The 13461-nt window shown below is 41.7% G+C and overlaps 1 protein-coding gene and 1 pseudogene across 6 annotated transcripts in view; both read right to left on the bottom strand.

The window, feature by feature from the left end:
• The window catches only part of TBC1D8 (TBC1 domain family member 8), a 147837-nt gene that overhangs the window by 4369 nt on the left and 130007 nt on the right, over positions 1-13461 (bottom strand). The window lies entirely within an intron of this gene.
• On the bottom strand, positions 74-13378 carry LOC148776248 (ubiquitin carboxyl-terminal hydrolase 15 pseudogene; annotated as a pseudogene).

Below are 13461 nucleotides of genomic sequence, written 5' to 3'. Positions count from 1 at the left end.
AAATTATTGTGTCTTAACCAAAACTAACAGTAATTTAGCTCTTTAGGTAAGAAAACTAAAGGCTAAGCTAGAAGCCCCCAGTCAGGGCTTCAGGGTCCCCCTGGCCTGAGCCCTGTGTACACCGAGGGGTCAGAAGCATCTGACACTCTCGGTGTCTCTCCCTGGTGTCTAGGCACTGCAGTGACAGAGCCATAAGCCTCTGCTGACACTGACCCAGAAAAATGTCCACGTGGTTAAAGTCGGCTTTTTCAAATGCTAAGTATGTATACACAAACACATAAACTCTAGAAAGAAATAAGACCTCTGGATGATGCAATACTGGGTAATTGCTTTAAACTTTTAATTTTTCTTTCAGTAATGAGCATGGTATGCTTAAGTAACTTATAACAAAAACAAAAGCTTTCCTGAATTCAAAGCCTGTTACGAGTTTTCTGGAGATATAAAAAACTCCAATATACTGCTGGTGTGAATATGAAATGGCACAGCCATTTTGGGAAACAGTTTGGCAGTTACCAAAAATTAAGTCATTAAGTTGCCATTTTTACCCAGTTTCACTCCTAGGTATATATCAAAAGGAAATGACAACATTCCCATTCAGAACCTGTACACAAATGTTCACGTCAGTATTTGTTCCAAAGAGCCCAGAAGTATAGATTGTTCACCAACTGAGCTATCAGGGAAGCCCCAAACAAACCCAACCAAGTATTCATCAATTGAACAATTTATGGCAAACCCAGCAGAGGATCAATTCAGCTGCTGACAAGGAGTAAGCACTGATGTCATGACACGGAAGAACCCTGAAGACATACTAACTGAAAGCAGGCAGACACAGGAGGATGCATACAGCGTGACTCCATTTACAGGAAAAGCCCAGAACAGACACATCTGAAAGCAGGGCGGAAATGTGTGGACTAGGGACAGTAAATGAGGGTGCAGGCTTTTAGGGGGGATAAAAGTATTCTAAAATTGTGATGATGGTTTGTAATGGATATACTAAAAATCAGACACTATACACATCCAGTGAGTCAGTTCTATGGTATGTGGATTATAAACCAATAAAGCTATTACCAAACAAATTCTAAAAGGGACTGCAAATGAAGGATCCTCATTTTTTAAATGTTGGAACTTCAAAATAGTAAGCCACTCAACTGAGAATAAATAAAAGGCGAAATTCTGTTGTGATCCAACAAATAGCCACAAGATGGCACCACAGCCTTGATAAGCTACCCTCCTTCCTGCTTGCGAAGTAGGTTTCTGGGGTTTGAAAGGTGGAGGATGCTTGGGGTTGTTGTCTTTTCCATTGGTCTTTATTCACGACCACCCCCCCCCCAAAGTTAGAGTCACTTCTTTTTTCTAACTATGCATAAAACAAATTCTACGCAGTGGCACATGTGAGAATCCATTCACACTGAAAGCTGCTCAGTTGTGTCCGACTCTTTGTGACCCCACGGACTATACAGTCCCTGGAATTCTCCAGCCCAGAATACTGGAGTGGGGAGTCTTTCCCTTCTCCACGGGATCTTCCCAACCCAGGGATGGAACCCAGCTCTCCCGCACTTCAGGTGGATTCTTTACCAGCTGAGCCACAAGGGAGGCCCAAGAATACTGGAGTGGGTAGCCTATCCCTTCTCCAGCGGATCTTCCCAACCCAGGAATCGAACTGGGGTCTCCTGCACTGCAAGCAGATTCTTGACCAACTAGCTATCAAGGAAGCCCACTCACACTGAATAGGAGGAAAATTACAAACACTGGATAGTACTTGAGGCAGTCACCATAGAAATTGCTTCCTAGGTAACAGCCACTGGGATGTCAAGCATATACAAGATCCCTACCCTCAAAAGAGCTCAGCATATCAGACAGGAGAAACGTGTACAAAAGTTGCTCTAGGAGGATGCTCTCATGAAAGAACTAATACACAAACATGGGAGCACAGAGGAGTGATTAATTTACAGGGTGGGTGAGTATCCAGAGAGGAGGTAGGTCAAGCATCAACAGTGACAGGGAGCCAGAAAAGGCCAGCCAACCTCAGAGCAGTGCTCAACAACTTCTCTCCCCTCCATCTCGGCATTAAGCACCTGGACCCGGACTGGACACCAGGGGACAGTGGTGGAAGCTGGGAGCTCACTGGAAAACACTCACCCTGTTACCCACTCTTTCAGAAATGTAAGCTACAGTGCATTAGGAAAAACAGTCCACAGAGTCTATACAATCCTTAAATGCTCTTTCAACCTTTTAAAATGAAATTATGAACTATCAATGTAATCTTGTTTTGACATTCCACTATACTTGTAAATCACAGTTGAGCACTATACATGGATTAAGAGACAATCCTATTAATGCTTTCACTGTGTCTCACTTCACATTCTGCACAAATTAAAAGTTGGATGAAAGATTTGCATTTGGTTATCTGAAACTCCTGATCTCAGATGTCTGTGTGACGGGTGGATAAGCGCATGGCTTCAACAGACAGACCCCCGCACAGACGTCTCCCTGTGGCTGCAGGGACTATCACTAGCCGGCACACACGTCCATTCCCTGTTAACACTGTCATCACCACTGCTGTCTCATCCCTTTCTGAATGGGATGCTTGTGAGGGGAACACCAGTCCCACTGAAAGCTGCTTATCTCTGGCAGAAGAGGACACAGGCTGCTTTCAACACTGTTTGGCCTTGAGATGGACTTGACACTACAGTCATCAAAGTTATTACTTTTCCAAATGAACTTATGGTTGCTGTGGGGAAGGGATAATGAGTTTGGGATGGACATGTACACACTGCTACATTTAAAATTGATAGCCAACAGGAGCCTACTGTATAGCACAGCAGGAACTCTGCTGAATGTCATGTGGCAGCCTGGATGGGAAAGGAGTTTGGGGGAGAGTGGATACATGTATATGTATGGCTGAGCCCCTTTGCTGTCCACCTGAAACCATCACAACATTGTGACTTGGCCACACTGCAGTACAAAGGAGAAAGGGAAAGATATACCCGTCTGAGTGCAGAGTTCCAAAGAATAGCATGGAGAGATAAGAAAGCCTAAGTGAACAATGCAAAGAAATAGAGAAAAAAATAGAATGGGAAAGACTAGAGATCTCTTCAAGAAAATTAGAGATACCAAGGGAACATTTCATGCAAAAATGGGCATAATAAAGACAGAAAAGGCAAGGACTTAAAAGAAGAAGAAGAAAAGATTAAGAAGAGGTGGCAAGAATACACAGAAGAACTGTCAGAAAAGGTCTTAATGACCCAGATAACCACGATGGTGTGGTCACTCACCTAGAGCCAGACATCCTGGAGTGGGAAGTCAAGTGGGCCTTAGGAAGCATCACTATGAACAAAGCTAGTGGAGGGGATGGAATTCCAGTTGAACTATTTCAAATCCTAAAAGATGATGCTGTGAAAGTGCTGCACTCAATATGCCAGCAAATTTGGAAAACTTAGTAGTGGCCACAGGACTAGAAAAGGTAAGTTTTCATTCCAATCCCAAAGAAGGGCACTGCCAAACAATGTTCGAACTACTGCATAATTGTACTCATCTCACACATAAGCAAAGTCATGCTCAAAATTCTTCAAGCGAGCCTTCAACTATACATGAACTGAGAACTTCCATATGTAAAAGCTGGATTTAGAAAAGGCAGAGGAACCAGAGGTCAAATTGCCAATATCCATTGCATCATAGAAAAAGTAAGAGAATTCCAGGAAAACATCTATTTCTGCTTCACTGACTACACTAAAGTCTTTGACTGTGTAGATGACAACAAACTGTGGGAAATTCTTAGAGAGATGGGAATACCAGACCACGTTACCTGCCTCCTGAGACACCTGCATGCAGGCAAGAAGCAACAGTTAGACCCAGACAGGAACAATTTTGATTCAAAACTGGAGAAGGAGTACGTCAAGGCTGTCTATTATCACCTTGTTTATTTAACTTATATGCAGAGTACATCATGTGAAATGCTGGGCTCGATGAAGCACAAGCTGGAATCAAGATTGCTGTGGGAGAAATATCAATAACCACAGATATGCAGATGACCCTAATGGCAAAAAGAAAAGAGGAGCTAAAGAGTCTCTTGATGAAGGTGAAAGAAAGTGTGAAAAAGCTGGCTTAAAACTCAACATTCAAAAAACCAGTCCCATCACTTCATGGCAAATAGATGGGGAAACAATGGAAACAGTGAGAAACTTTATTTTCTTAGGCTCCAAAATCATTGCGGAGGGTGACTGCAGCCATGAAATTAAATGACACTTACTCCTTGGAAGGAAAGTTATGACAAACCTAGACAGTGTATTAAAAGGCAGAGACATCATTTGCTGACAAAGGTCCGTATAGTCAAAGCTAGTTTTTCCATTAGTCATGTATGGATGTGAGAGTTGGACCATAAAGAAGGCTGAGTGCCAGAGAATTAATGTTTTGAACTGTGGTGCTGGAGGAGATTCTTGAGAGTCCCTTAGATAGCAAGGAGATCAACCGTGTCAACCCTAAAGGAAATCAACCCTGAATATTCACTGACTGATGCTGAAGCTCCAATACTGTGACCATCGGATGCAAAGAGCTGACTCTGAAAAGACGCTGATGGTGGGAAAGACTGAGGGCAGGAGGAAAAGGGGGCAACAGAGGATGAGATGCTTGGATGGCATCACCGACTCAATGGACGTGAGTTTGAGGAAACTGCAGGAGACAGTGAAGGACAGGGTAGCCTGGCATGCTGCAGTCCATGGAGTCGTAAAGAGCTGGACACAACCAAGCAACTGAACAACAACCACCAATACAAAAAAAAAGTTAATAATACCGTTCTCCATCATAGTTTCTTCTTGAAAAAGCCAAACAAGCCCCCCTCTACCTCTCCATGGTGGCTAGAAACAGCAATCAACTTCTAACAGCACAGACTTGCATTTGGATCAATTGGGAATTCCAGTATACCCAAGTGATCAGTAGGACAGAAAGATCAACCAAACTCTCCAACTTGTGTCCCAGATACATAATCCAGAAAACCTCCTGAGCTGTGACACATACTGAACACTCACTGGGGCCACAAATCCAATCTTAGTGGCTCCTTGACAGTTTGCACAATATCAGGGGTCTTAAGCAACCAGCTTTTCTCTTCTAAAAAGTTCAATGGAGGAGCTTCCCTGGTGGCTCAGTGGTAAAGATTCTGCCTGCTGATACAGGAGGCACGAGCTCGATCCCTGATCTGGGAAGATCCCACAGGCTGAGGAGCAGCTAAGCCCATGAGCCACAACTACTGAGCCTGTGCTTTAGAGCCTGAGAGCTGGAACTAGCGAAGCCCGAGTGCCCCACACCCTGTGCTCTGCAACAGGAGAAGCCACTGAAATGGAAGCCGGTACACTGCAATACAGGGTAGCCCCTGCTTGCCCCAACCAGAGAGAGCCCAAGCCAAAACAATGAAGACTCAGCACAGCCAACAATAAATAAAAATAAAATTATAACGAGTTCAGTGCAATCTTTTAACTTCACAAAAGGTTCCTTAGGAGGTTTATATTCTACACTATTCATATTTTTCAAAACCCTCCAGTGATATTTTCAACTCAGGATCCCAATCCAAAGACCAGACTTGGATCCAGCCTCAGCTGTCTGTCACCAAGCTGAGTGAGCCTGGTACTGTTTCTGATGCAGCTCGCATCAGTACTGCCCAGGTTATCAGATGTGAGCCATCGCTTCTGGACCCTGTGAGAAGTTGACCTCTGCAAGTTTCCATAGTACAGCATCCATTTTCAGAATCTGAGTCTTCAGACTGACCGTCTCCAGTCTCCAGGGGAAGTTCTTGATCTTTCATGACTGGAGTCATCATTTAGTTCACATATTTCCACGTTAACTAATAAGCCTTCTTCATGGATGCCAATTGGGTCATGCCCATTAATAATCTGGTCTTTAGAGTGGTGTAACGATCCTTCAGTCCCTTGGGTTCCAACAGGTATTCTGACGTATCAGCACACTCTCAAGGGCAGGAGATTATAGATTTTATCTTCAGTATTGTTTCTTATAACCAGAAGAAAAGGCTGACCAAAAAGTGAAGAACCAATATGGTAGACGTGACCTGGGTGCCACAACTTTTTTCTTAGACAAAGAGTGGTTGTCACATGCCGTGTGTCTTGATAGTAATTTCAAACACATGATTTCCCATTCCATAATACTACTAAGGCTGTCATCCTCAGTGAATAGTCCATGAAATCTATGGCTTTATATCAGTAGTCACTGTTGTTGTTCAGGCACTAAAGCCATGTCCAGCTCTTTGTGACCCAGTGGACAGCAGCCCCCAGGCTTCTCTGTCCATGGGATTCTGCAGGCAAGAATACTGGAGTAGGTTGCCATTTCCTTCTCCAGGGAATCATCCCGACCCAGAGATCAAACCCAGGTCTCCTGTATCTCCTGCACTGGCAGGTGGATTCTTTACCACTGAGCTACCCATTAATATATATGGGAAGCCCATATATATTAATATCAGTACTTAGGGGTCTTATCTGCAGGTACTCTGGACAAAGCAGACAATGTCATGCAAAGATTTAGTGTATTTCAGTGTTGGTGGTAGAGCAGTGAGCATAGCCGTCTTGCAAAGATCTAGTATATTTTCAATTGTACTGCACAGACTTCGAAAGTGGAGCCATTCTGTCAATGAACTTGAACTTCCAAGGTGCATTCTTTAATCAAGGGCAATGGAACAAAATACATTTTGCCAAGTAACAAAATGGGTCAGATGGTACTGAAATCTTAGCATGCTCAGGACTTTTTAATATTAGTTTTCATACTAATATTATATTGAAATGTCTCCATGCAATTCCTGATTAGGATTTTTAAATAATAACCTCTTCAAATGGACTATCACCATCACTGAGAAACTGTTCGGACAAGAAGGTAGAAGCAAATGGCATTTTGCTGTACTTGATGGGAACAAACTGCTTTCTTGCCAGTACTGAGAATTTGAATAGTTCAAATGTTTTTGTTTTACTTCAAGTGTATGATGATTCTCCCTTACTAACAAATCTGAGTTTTTTTGATAGTATCACTGAATTTGGTTTCCTGTTTTTAGTATTTATTTATTTGGCTGCACTGGGTCTTAGGTGCAACATGCAGGATCTTTGCTCTTAGTTGCAACACACAGAATCTAGTTCCTTGATCAGGGAAGTCCCATAATATGAGTGAATTTTTAATCCAGCCAACATTTTTTCATATCAAGTATTTTAAAAATTTATACAGATATTGATATAAACTTCTCATTTATATAGATATTGCTGTTTTAGTCTATAATTAGCTTCAGGATTCAAATTATAATACTGACAAAACATCATTAATGAAGCATTTATAACCTATTTTTCTAAGATGAATTTCTGCTTTGAATCCATACTTTGTCAGTGCACATTCATGTTTTCATGTGATCTTCCAATTCTCAATGAAGTTCACCCAGGTGTTCAACATTTTAAGTCCTTTTTAAAATAACTACCTTTGAGACTTCCCTGGCAGTCCAGTGGTTAGGACTCTGTGCTTCCACTGCAGAGGGGTACAGGTTGACAAGATTTGGCACGATGTGCAGTGCAGCAAAATAAAACTCTCTTTAATAAACAGTAAATTGGAATCATAACATTTTTCAACTCAACTTTTTAAAGACATTTATTTTTGGCTGTGCTGGGTCCTTGCTGCTGCACAGGGTTTCCTCTACTTGTGGCAAGTTACTCTGCCGTTCATGGGCTTCTCATTGTGGTAGCTTCTCTTGTTGCAGAGCACAGACTCCAGGTGCATGGGCTTCAGTAGCTGTTGTGTGTGGGATCAGTATTCACAGTTCCCGGGCTCTAGAGCATAGGCTAAGCAGTTGTGGCACAGGGGCTTAGTTGCTCTGAGGCATGTAGTATCTTCCTGGATCAGGGATCGAACCCGTGTCTCCTGCATTGGCAGAAGGATTCTTCACCACTGAGCCACCTAACTCAACTCCTGAAAAAACTTTTTTTGAACAGCAAATGCACTCTAGGATGTAAACAACCTCAGGAAGAAATCTCTACTTCTTCACCTAAAGCTGAACACAAAGACTGAAGCAGCTCCAAGTTTACTTGAGTCAGCATTTTGAAAACATCGCTTCACATGGATCCAGAGCAGCAGGGACGCCTCTGGGAGTCTGACAGTGTATTCCCTGCATCCCGGAGTCCCGCGGTCAGCCCCACTCTCGGCAGGCTCGCTTACAGGAAGCCTCCAGTGCCTCAGTCATCTGTCCTCATTTACCGACCCCAATACATCGCTCTCAGGAGCTGGTTTTGATGCTTCTTCCTAATAGATCTAATGTTCTTCCAGGAAGTTGTCTTTGGAAGTCCAATTAGTGCAACTAGCTGAGTAAAACGACCAGTACCTACATATTGATCAATTTTTTGCAATGAAAACTCCAGTTTAGTAATCTTCTAGAATACTGTTCATCCCTGTATCACCTGATGTGGTATCAGATCATCTGGAATATTTCTCTTCCATTTGTTAAACAATGTTGTTATGTAGAGTGGAACCCCCATAAGACTATGAGCTGATTTTTCAGTAGAAACTGCAGGCCAGAGGGAATGGCACAATACTTTCCAAGTACTAAAAGGAAAAAAAATTTCCAATCAAGAATATTCCACCAAGCAAGGTTATTATTCAGAATTGAAGGAGAGATAAACCATTTGCAAACAACAGATAAAGGCCTTTACCACCATTGAACCAGCCTTATAAGAAAGATTAAATGGAGTTCTTTAAGCTAAAAAGAAAAAGCCCTAACTAGCAACATAGCAGAGTCAAAATCTGACTGATAAAGGCAATATAAAGATGGCTCAAACACCTACAAAGTTACTACAATGGTTAAAAGACAAAAGTAGTACAATTAAGTAAAGCATAATAGGCCAAAGGATATAAAAAAATAAAATATATAAAACTTCACATCTAAAGTAAAATGCAGGAAGAGGGAGTAAAAATACATAATTCTTAGAATACGTGTAAACTTAAGTTGCTATCAACTTAAAACTGATTGGTATAGATCTGTATAGATCTATGTAAAGATATCTCTGTAGATCTATATATATACAGGCTGTCATACAGTGAAACTTGTGATAACCACACAGCAAAAACCTACACAGCAGATGAGAAAGACATCTAAATGTAATACCACAGGCCATCAAGCCACAAGGGAAGAGAGAAGAAAGGAAAAGAGAGGAGCTACAACAAGCAAGTAACAAGACAGCGATAAGTGCGTGTCTACCAGGGACTGCTTTAAATGTAGACAGACTAAATTCTCCAATAAAAAACAGTGACTGAATGGATGAGAAGCCAAGACTCATCCATATGCTGCCTACAAAAGACTCACTTAGACAGTAGGACACAAACTCAAAGTGATGGGATGCAAAAGACAGTCCCTGCAAATGAAAACAGAAAGAAAGCTGGGGTGGCTATACTTATATTACGCTAAACACACTAAAACAAAAACTGGAATAAAAGACAAAGAAGGGCATTACATAATGATAAAGGGGTCAATCTGACAAGAAGATAGAACAGGTGTAAGCACTTACACCCAGGAGAGGCACACCTAAATAAATGAGGCAAGTAGTAACAGACCTAAAGGGAGAAACTGGCAGCAGTGCAGCACTAGCTGGGGACTGGAAGGCCTCACTGACAGTAACGCATGGAACATCGGGACAGAAAATCAACATTGAAGCATCAGCCTGAAACCACACATATATACAACACATTCCCTCCCAAAGTAGCAGAATACATATTCTCAAATGCACAAGGAACATTCTCCAAGGAAACAAGTTTCAATAAATTTAAGAAGACTGAAATCACATCAAGCATTTTTTCCAGCCCCATTAGTATGAAACTAGAAATGAATTACCAAACAAACAAACTGGAAAAAACACAAATTATGTGGATGTTAAACAACCAGTAGGTCAAGAAAGAAATCAAGGAGAAAATTTTAAAAATACCTTGAGACAAATGGAAATATAACATTTCAAATGCTACAGGATACAGCAAAAGCAGTTCTAACGGAAATTAATAGCAATAAATGAAATAGAGATTTAAAAAACACTAGAAAAAGTCAATAAAACTAAGACCTGTTTCTTTGAAAAGATCAACAAAACTGACAAACCTTTACCTAGTCCTACCAAGAAAAAGAGAGCTCAAAGTCAGAAATGAAAGAGAAGTTACAACTGATATCACAGACAAAAGATCGTGAGAAACTCATATGAACAATTATACAACAAAATGAATAACCTAGAGGAAAAGGGTAAATTCCTAGAAACATACAGTCTTCCAAGACTGAATCATGAACAAACAGAAAATCTCAACAGATCAACAGTACATGATGTATGGCAAAAACCATCACAATACTGTAAAGAAATTATCCTCCATTAAAATAAATTAATTTAAAAAGAAAAGAATATTGAGTCAGAAATTAAAAGACGCTTACTCCTTGGAAGGAAAGTTATGACCAGCCTTGATAGTATATTAAAAAGCAGAGACATTACTTTGCCAACAAAGGTCCGTCTAGTCAAGGCTATGGTTTTTCCCGTGGTCATGTATGGATGTGAGAGTTGGACTGTAAAGAAAGCTGATCACCGAAGAATTGATGCTTTTAAACTGTGGTGTTGGAGAAGACTCTTGAGAGTCCCTTGGACTGCAAGGAGATCCAACCAGTCCATTCTAAAGGAGATCAATCCTGGGTGTTCATTGGAAGGACTGATGTTAAAGTTGAAACTGCAATACTTTGGCCACCTCATGTGACGAGTTGACTCACTGGAAAAGACTCTGATGCTGGGAAAGGCTGGGGGCGGGAGGAGAAGGGGACGACGGAGAATGAGATGGCTGGATGGCATCACCGACTCTGTGGACATGAGTTTGAGTGAACTCCGGGAGTTGGTGATGAACAGGGAGGCCTGGCGTGCTGTGATTCATGGGGTCGCGGAGAGTCGGACACGACTGAGCGACTGAACTGAACTGAATTGATGCTGAAGCTGAAGCTCCAATACTTTGGCCACCTGCTGGGAAGAGCCAACTCACTGGAAAAGATCCTGATGCTGGGAAAGACTGAGTGCAGGAGAAGGGGGCGACAGAGGATGAAATGGTTGGATGGCATCACTGACTCAATGGACATGGGTTTGAGTAAGCTCCGGGAATTGGTGATGGACAGGGAAGCCTGGTGTGCTGCAGTCCATGGAGTCACAAAGAACTGGACATGACTGAGTGACTCAACAACAACAAACAAAACCCCAGGACCAGATGGTTTCACTAGTGAATTCTACCAACATTCAAGATTTAATACCTAAATTTCTCAAGCTCGAAAAAAACTGAAGAGAGAATGCTTCAAAAGTCGTTTTAAAAGGCCTGAATTACCCCCATATCAAAACCAAACAAGGATACCATAAAAAAATATAGGCCCATATCCCTGATGAAAATAGATGTAAAAACCCCAAAGTATGAGCATATCTAATTCAAACATATATTAAAAGGATTATATACCATGATCAAGTGGGATTTATTACAGGAATGTAAAGGATGTAGCAACATCCATAAATCAACATGATCCAATCCACCACATTAACAAAATCAAGGATAAAAATTGTATAATTGTCTCAACAGATGCAGAAAAAACATTTGGCAAAATTCAGTATACATTTATGATAAAAATTCTTAAAGTGGTTATTTAGGAAATGTTCAGTTCAATTGCTCAGCCGTGTCCGACTCTTTGCAACCCCATGGACTGTAGCACGCCAGGCTTCCCTGTCCATTACCAATTCCCGGAGCTTGCTCAAACTCATGTCCATTGAGTTGGTGATGCCATCCAACCATCTCATCCTCTGTCATCCCCTTCTCCTCCCGCCTTCAGTCTTTCCCAGCATCAGGGTCTTTTCCAATGAGTCAGCTCTTCGCATCAGGTGGCCAAAGTATTGGAGTTTCAGCTTCAGCATAAGTCGTTCCAGGGAATATTCAGGACTGATTTCCTTGAGGATTGACTGGTTGGATCTCCATGCTGTCCAAGGGACTCTCAGATGTCTTCTCCAACACCACAGTTTAAAAGCATCAATTCTTCGGTGCTCAGCTTTCTTTATAGTCCAACTCTCACATCCATACACGACTACTGGAAAAACCAAAGCTTTGACTAGACGGACCTTTGTTGGCAAAGTAATGCCTCTGCTTTTTAATATGCTGTCTAGGTTGGTCATAACTTTTCTTCCAAGGAGCAAGCGTCTTTTAATTTCATGGCTGCAGTCACCATCTACAGTGATTTTGGAAATGTACCTCAATGTAATAAAGGCCATATGACAAACACAGCTAACATCATACTCAACAGTGAAAAGCTAAAAGCCATTTCCTCTAAGATCAGGAACAAAACAAGGATGCCTACTTTTGCCCACTTTTATTCAAGATAGTACTGGAAGTGTTTGCCAGACAACTAGGCAGGAACAAGAAATGAAAGGCATCCATGCTGGGAAGGAAGAAGTAAAACTGTCACTATCTGCAGATGACATGACACCATATGACAGTGAAAGCCGCTCAGTCGTGTCCGACTCTTTGCAACCCCGTAGACTGTACAGTCCATGGAATTCTCTGGGCCAGAACACTGGAGTGGGTAGCCTTTCCCTTCTCCAGGAGATCTTCCCAACCCAGGGATCAAACCCAGGTCTCCCGCATTGCAGGCGGCTTCTTCACCAGATGAGCCACAAGGGAAGCAGATGATATGTAGAAAACCTTAAAGTTTCCACCAAAAACTCCTGGTATATATGAATTCATTAAAGTTGCACACATGCATACATGCAACAATAGAATACTACTCAGCCAGAAAAAGGAAGAAAATCTTATCATTTGCAATAATATAGATGAACCTTGAGGGCATTATGGTTAGCAAAATAAGTCAGAGAAAGACAAATATTATACAATTTCAGTCATATGTGCAATCTAAAAAATGAAACAAATAAGACTCATTGATACAGAGGTCAGATGGTTATCAGAGGAGAAACTGGTTGAGAGGTGGGCAAAACAGGTGAAGGAGGTCAATCTTATGGTGACAAATGGCAACGAGATTTACTGTGGTGATCACTCTGTAGTGTATACAAAGACTGAACTATTATGTTTTACACCTGAAACTAAATACAATATTATATACCAGTTTTACCTCAATGGAAAAAAAAAAGAAAACAAAACAGTAAGCTACAATAACCATCTATTGAGGCAACCAGGGTTTGCTTCCCCCACATCCCACAGGCTGTGGTTCTTGAAGTGTGGTCCTCAGACCCAGTGAATCAGAATGGGTAGGCCAGGCATCCTGTGTTACAACAGATTGCACAAATGATTCTGATGCACCCTCGGGTCTGGGAACCCCTGCCACAGGCCATGTAATACGGTACGTCAAACCTGTCATCAGCCCCTCCAAACTAGAAATGTCTATTGCCTCAAGTTTAAATACATTTAAAAAGAGAAGAACCTCAAGGTCGTGCTCAAACC

Source organism: Moschus berezovskii, chromosome 11 (genome assembly GCF_049115385.1).
Source record: "Moschus berezovskii isolate FMDL1 chromosome 11, NW_MosBer_1.0, whole genome shotgun sequence".
NCBI lineage: Eukaryota > Metazoa > Chordata > Mammalia > Artiodactyla > Moschidae > Moschus > Moschus berezovskii.
The sequence above is the reverse complement of the archived record's forward strand: the minus strand, read 5'-3'. Positions and strand labels throughout refer to the sequence as shown.